This window comes from Ursus maritimus (genome assembly GCF_017311325.1).
Source record: "Ursus maritimus isolate PB19 chromosome X unlocalized genomic scaffold, ASM1731132v1 scaffold_X1, whole genome shotgun sequence".
Lineage (NCBI taxonomy): Eukaryota > Metazoa > Chordata > Mammalia > Carnivora > Ursidae > Ursus > Ursus maritimus.
In genome coordinates this window covers 31,289,093-31,296,440 of record NW_024423319.1, presented here as the reverse complement: position 1 = coordinate 31,296,440, position 7,348 = coordinate 31,289,093, and the positions used below count along the sequence as shown (strand labels likewise).

Below are 7,348 nucleotides of genomic sequence, written 5' to 3'. Positions count from 1 at the left end.
TTGCTAAGACTCTTTTTTGTTTTTTGTCTTTTAAAGACTTTATTTTTAAGTAATCTCCACATCTAAGGTCAGGCTCCAACTTACAACCCTGAGATCGGGAGTTGCATGCTCTACCAAGTGAGCCAGCCAGGCGCCCCTTGGCTAATAGGAGATTTTATTTTATTTTTATTTTTTAAGATTTTATTTATTTATTTGACAGAGAGACAGCCAGCGAGAGGGAAAACAAGCAGGGGGAGTGGGAGAGGGAGAAGCAGCCTCCCAGCAGAGCAGGGAGCCTGACGCGGGGCTCGATCCCAGGACCCTGGGATCACGCCCTGAGCCGAAGGCAGACGCTTAAGGACTGAGCCACCCAGGCGCCCCTAACAGGAGATTTTAAATGATGTATGTGGCTCACATTATATTTCTATCGCACAGCGCTGGTCCCGATGGTGTATAAAGTCCCGAGCACTGAATAAGATGGATCCTCAAGGGCTACAGGAGTAGCTAGAGAAGAGGTCCAAAGACTGAGCCTTCAGGCGTGTCAACATTGACACACATGTAAGTGCGTGTGTGTGTTTATATAAATGTACGCATGGTATATAAATATATATTGTATATATATACACACATTCCACTTTATTGAGCTATAATTATAAACATTAAAGCACACTGGTTATATATATATGAATATATATATATACATGTAACCATCCCCCCACTGTATTTTAATTGTAGCTTAATCTGAAGGAGCCATTTTGAATAGATTCGTTGGAAAAAAGGGAGGACAGAAACATCCTGTTTTATGACTCTTTAATTCAGCTGCTTCAGAAATCATTACTATTTCGCTCTAGATAATTCAGCTTCTGAGTTTGGAGAAATCAAAGGCTCTCATTGTTTACATTCACTTGTAATTACTCTAACTCTGTCTTGGTGAGATTCAGACCCTATGAGCCCCAGAAGACTCCGGTTTTGCTTTATTTTGTTTGTTGGCTCATAACTTTCCTCTCAACGCCCGTTTCCCTGGGGAGTGAGGAGAATGAGTTTATACAGCACAAGGCCGCTGGCGTCCGGCTGAACATATTTCCGGGGGGCCGTTGGCATGATTCGGGACGTGACTGGCGTTCTAGAGAGCTGCTCGGCAGGGCAGCCCCGGTGGTGCGCGTACTTCCTATTTCTGAATGTCGCAGAAGCGGCGCTCCCTGGGTAAGACCACAGAGCTCAGCGCGATGTTTAGTTGGTCAATGCTGCTTCTGCATTTGAATTCTGAATTAACTGCGTTACAGTTAATTCCCTGACTATTGTGTTTTCCTTCTCCTGGTGATCGTCTAGGAACTTTCAGTAATTTCTGGGCACAGCAAGCCATTTTGCAAAGGCATGTTTATCACATAATAAGAACAACTCTATGAATGTGTTCCCTTAGACATCGTTGCTCCCCACACTCTCTGGCTTCCTTGTCAGTCTTCTTCTTTATTTTTTAGGCCAGCACTTACACTCCAAACCAGCACACACAGAAGCTGTTTATCAGGGTATGATTAACTTTAGACTTTCAGGCTAAGGACATTTCTGAAAACAGACAACATGTATTATATTGCTACAGTTTTACAAGCACGGTTTCTCTACTTTTAAAAAAGATTTTATTTATTTATTCGAGAGAAAGAGAGCGTGTGCGTGCACACGGGAGGAGGGGCAGAGGGAGGAGAGAGAGAATCCCAAGCACACTCTGCCCACTCAGGGCTCCGTCTCACCACCCTGAGATCATGACCTGAGCCGAAATCAAGAGTCGGATGCTTAATCGACTGAGCCACCTAGGCGCCCCTCCATGTCTCTATTTTTAATTACGGAAAATGTTATATACAACATACGCAAAAGCGGAAAGAATAGTATAATCGATCCTCAGGTACCCATCACCCAGCTTCAACAGTGAGTGGCTTTTTGCTAATCTTGTTTCATCTACCCCCCCACCTTCTTTTTTCTTTTCCTGTGCTATTTTTTTATTTAGCTGAAATCCATATATCATACAGTCAACCATTTTTTAAATTAAAAAATTAATAGTGAAGGACGCCTGGCTGGCTCATTCGATAGAGCATGTGACTCTGGACATCAGTCATTGAATGCAAGCCCCGTGCTGGGCGTGGAGCCTACTTAAAAAAAATCAATTGTGATAAAAAGCACATAACATAAAATTTACTGTCAACGATTTTTAAGTGTACCGTTCAGTAGTGTTAACTATATTCTCATTGTCGTGAAACAGATTTCTAGAACTTCTTCATCTAGCAAAACTGAAACTCTATACCCATTGAACAACTCCCCATTTCTTCCCCCTCAGCCCGCAGCCCCTGACAACCACCTTTCTACTTTTTCTTCCCATAATTTTGACGACTCTAGATGTCTCAAATAAGTGGAGTCATATAGTAGTTGTGTTTTTGTGACGAGCTCATTTCACTCAGCATAATGCGTCAAGGTTCATCTATATTATAGCATGTGACAGGATTTCCTTCTTTTTTTAAAGGTTGAATAATATTCTGCAGTTAATCATTTAAAAATGTACAATTCGTACATTCATCACCACCTCTCTCTAGTTGCAAAACTTTTTCTTCATCCCTGAAGAACACCTCATAACCATTAAGTAATTACTCCCCATTGCCCCCTCTGTCACCCCCGGTAACCACTGCTTTCTGTCTATGGATTTGCCTCTTCTGGGTATTTCATATAAAAAGAATCATACCGGGGCTCAGTTGGTTAAGTGTCTGCCTTCGGCTCGGGTCATGATGTCGGGGTCCTGGGATTGAGCTCTGTGTGGGCTCCAAGCCCAGCGGAGAGCCTGCTTCTCCTTCTCCCTCTGCCCCTCCACTTGCTAGTGCTTTCTCTCTCTCTCTCTCAAATAAATAAGCAAAATCTTAAAAAAAAATACAATATTTGATCTTTTGTGTCTGGCTTCTTTTATTTATTTATTTAGTACAATGTTTTCAATGCTCGTCTATGGCTGAAAATATTTCATTACGTGGCTATACTATAATTTTTTATCTGTTCATCTATTGATGGACATTTGGGTTGTTTCCATCTTTTGGCTATTAAAAATAATGCCACTCTAAACATTCATATACAAGTATCTCTATGGACATTTTCTTTTATTTCTCTTGAATATATACCTAGGATTGGAATTGCTTGGTCATATGTTAATTCTATGTGTTGTTTTGTTTTTTTAAGTAAACTCTGCACCCAGTGTGGGGCTCAAATTCATGACCATGTCATGAATTGCCCTATGGAGATGCCCATGTGGTCAGGAACTGAGGTCCTCCGTCCAGCAACCTAGGAAGATCCAGATCCTGCCAACAACCACTGAGCAAGCCTGGCCGCAGGTCCTGACCCACCCGACCCCTGAGATGACTGAGGCCTCAACCAAAACCCCGATTATAGCTTTGTGAGTGACCCTGGACCCACGCCTTGATCGCAACCTGGTGACAGACCCTGGCCCGGAGGACCCAGCTGAGCAACACTGACTCCTGACCCCCAGTGGGGATAATACATGTGTGTTGTTGTGAGCTGCTCCATTTCGAGGTAATTTGTTGCGGGGCAAGAGACAGGTAATACATCGGATCTTGTGGGCCACTCTAAGCACAAACTGGGCAGAGGGGTTGATTAGAATCACCGACTGGTGTGTTACAAATAGTCTCTAGGAGGACACTGCGGGATTAGAGAGGGGCCAATTGAGAGGCTGTCAAATAACGTAGGCAAGAGACGCTGGTAGCTAGGACTAGGGTGGTACTGGTAGAGGTGGGGACAAGTGGTTAGATCTTGGATGTACTTTGAAGGCAAAGTCAACAGTATTTGCTATTGGGTTGGACTCAGGGTGTGTATGAAATATAAGAGACAAATGCTAAGGTTTTTGGCCTGAACAACTAGTAAAGAACTGTCATTTGCTGAGATAGAAGAAATCATAGAAGGAGTAGATCTGTGGAGGGAGAACAGGAGTGAGGCTTGGGGACGTGCTCAATTTGAGATACCGATGGGACATCCAAGTCGGGGTGATGAACTGGATATACAAGTCGGGGGGTTGAAGCCAGGAATACAAATTTGAGAGTCTGCAGCATTTAAATGATAACATGCAGAAGTCCCCTTGCCCCTTGCTCCTCACTTCCACTTTCTACCCGTGAGGCCCCCACTGTTGGCTCATGTATAGGGACAGAGATACACACGCACATGTATTATTTTTTTTAAGATTTTATTTTTAAGGAATCTCTACACCCAGCGTGGGGCTTGAACTCACAACCCCGAGGTCAAGAGTCGCGTGCTCTACCGACGGAGCCAGCCAGGCGCCCCTTCACATATATATATATTTTTTCACAAATAGAATTGTTCTGCAACTAATTTTTTTTTAAGTACTTTCTACACCTGACATGGGGCTCAAACTCAAGACCCTGAGATCAAGAGTCACCTGTTCTATCAACTGAGCCAGCCAGGCACCCCCTCTGCAACTTGTGTTTTATCAATATCTTTTGGGGAGCTTTTTCCATGTAAGTACATACATATATACCTCATTCTTTTGTAATAACTGTAGAGAATTCCTTAGTAAGAATTCATCACGTATGCCCATTCATTCACTCAACAAATATTTTCTGAGCACCTACTATGTGCCAGGCACTGGTGTAGGGATTGAGGATAAAGCAGTCCCTTACGGATGGATATTTCCGCTGCTTCTAATACTTGCTATTACAAACACTGACACAATGAACATCTTTACACAGGCATCTCAGTTCACCTGTGAGAGTTTTTGTTTGGCATGAATTCATAGAAATGGAATTTCTAGGCCAAAGGGCTCAAAGGCATTTTTTTTTAAGATTTTATTTATTTGTCACAGAGAGAGAGCGCAAGTAGGGGGAGCGGCAGGTAGAGGGAGAGGGAGAAGCAGATTCCCCGCTGAGCAGGGAGCCCGATGTGCGAGTCGATCCCAGGACCCTGGGATCATGACCTGAGCAGAAGGCAGACGCTTAACTGACTGAGCCACCCACGCGTCCCTCAAAGGCATTTTTTAAAAGATTTTATTTATTTATTTATTTGAGACAGAGAGAACACAAGCGGGGGTGGGGGGGGCAGAGGGAGGAGAGGCAGAAGGAGAGGAAGAAGCAGACTCCCCGCAGAGGATGCTGGGATCATGACCCGAGCTGAAGGCCGACATTTAACCGACTGAGCCACACAGGTACCCCGAACTTAAAGATATTTAATAAATGTGGAAAAGAGATCACCCAATATAACGCCCTATTGGAAGCTGTAGGATTGCCTCTACAATTTCCCTTTACTGTGTGAGTAATCATGTCCAAATCTTCTCATCCTCAAGGCCCAGCTCAAACACCCCTTCCTTCAAGGAACCTTCCAGAGACCCTACTCGGATGTGATCTCACCCGCCTCTTTACCTCAATCAAGCACGGTCTTTATTACATACTACCATGTATCGTAAATACATTCTTGTATCGTATACACATTCATATAATACTGGGTATTATATGTAAGGGATGAGTCGCTAAATTCTACTCCTGAAACCAATACTATACTGTATGTTCACTAACTTGAATTAAAACAAAAACAAAAACAAAACAACAACAAAAAACGCATTACCCAGGATTCTGCAGGCACCCCACTGCTTTCATGTGTTTCCCTCAGGAGAAGCTCTTGAGCTCCAGAGAAAAATGTTCAAGTCCAGTGGCAATAAACCAGCAGAATAATGTGTTAAAAAATAAAACAAAACAAAATAAAATAAATACATTCTTTACTAGACTTTCATTCGTTTTCTTGAATGCATCGTGCGTCCTCCCTCCGCGCATGGCACAATGCTCAGTGTTTATGTAACTAAACAGAAGCTCTAAAGCGAAAAAGTGAAACCTATGGCCTCAGGAGTGAGTGTGGAGCGCGCAAGATGGACCAGATGGTGTTTGTGCACTATCAGTGTGACAAATGCTCCTGACGGCTCACAAGGTCCTGGACAAACTGCCTACTTGTCACGCTGCCTCTCATACCAGGCCTCTTTCTTCTGTGTTCCAGCCACGCTCTTCCCCCCGTCTTTGAATGCACTAAGTGGGCTCCTTCTCCGGGCTGGTATCTGTTGTTCCTTCTGGAGTGCTCGACGTGATCTGGTGGCTGCTTCTTTTCCATCCAGACTCACCGCTGTTTTCACTTCCTCAAAGAGGCCTGCCTTGGCCATCTATTCTAAATGAAGTCCCCAACTCCAGTTACTGTCTATTGCCCCCGTCACCCCCTTAACTTCATTCTCGCATACTATGCATCGCTTTTTTTAATAATAATTTATATTATGTTAGTCACCATACAGTACATCCCTAGTTTTTGATGTAAAGTTCCATGACTATGGACTCTGGGAAACAAACTGGGGGCTTCAGAGGGGAGGGGGAGTGGGGGAATGGGCTAGGCCGGTGATGGGTAGTAAGGAGGGCATGTACTGCATGGTGCACTGGGTGTTACACGCAAGTAATGAATTATGCATCACTTTCTGAAATTAACATGGCCCTTTGCTTGCCCTAGAACAGAAGGTCAGCAGAAGAGGGACAGCGCCTGACTTTTTCAACTCTGTGCACTTTGAGCGGCTACGACAGAGCCTGTAGGAGTAAGGGTACTTTTGGCTGAAAGTAACAGAATTTCAACTAAAAGTTGCATAAACCAAAGGGTTTACTTTTATCACGTAAAAAGGAAATCAGAGGCAGGCTGTATTGGGGTCGGTTCAACAGGTCAATGCCATCTGGATCCTAGATTGGCTTCTCTGCCATCATCTTGGCCTTGCCTCGTGGTTGTAAAATGGCTGCCAAGAGCAAATGCATCACAAGAAAAAACTCCTCTCAGAAAGAAAAGGGGACAGAGGTCTCCCTGCCAGCCTCTTTTTATCAAGGGGGAAATGCTTTCTCAGGAAACTTCCTCCCACACCACTCTTTTATATTCCATTGGTGGAAACTGAACGGGAGTCAAGACCATTCTTCCTAGTAAAGGAAAGTGAGATCAACAAGACTGTTTTTAACCAGTCCTAATTCATCTGGAGCTGGGCCTGCCTTCTCCAAGCCCTGTGACTGCCCTACACCCAAAGCAAACCTGGGCTCTCCCAGCAAAGAGTTAGGGCCGTTGTGCAGGTAATCAACTGTGTGGGCCACACAGCCATCCATGGAATGTGGGGCGTGAATTCGTGCTGATCTCTGTACATTCAACAGTGAACACATTCTATATACATATGCTGTGCCAAGCCCAGATTGGTGACACAAAGCCTTTTCCTTTATAGGACTCCCGGGTGCCAAGCCCTCTCCGACCCTCTATCTGTGCTTTATTGGGACTCCTGGGATGGCTGCTGAAATAGATTGGCTGCTAGGAGACTTGG

At 44.2% G+C, this 7,348-nt stretch overlaps 1 long non-coding RNA gene across 2 annotated transcripts in view; it reads left to right on the top strand.

The window, feature by feature from the left end:
* The window catches only part of LOC121105685, a 15,808-nt gene extending 10,215 nt beyond the window's left edge, over window positions 1-5,593 (top strand). The window contains exons 1-3 of one of the 2 annotated variants that reach the window (XR_005838317.1): window positions 413-537; window positions 3,187-3,537; window positions 5,315-5,593. This is a non-coding gene — a long non-coding RNA (uncharacterized LOC121105685). Of the gene's footprint in view, window positions 1-412; window positions 538-3,186; window positions 3,538-5,314 lie in introns of those variants that run through there. The other variant, XR_005838316.1, reaches the window with a different exon arrangement.
* The last annotated feature ends 1,755 nt before the right edge of the window (window positions 5,594-7,348 follow it).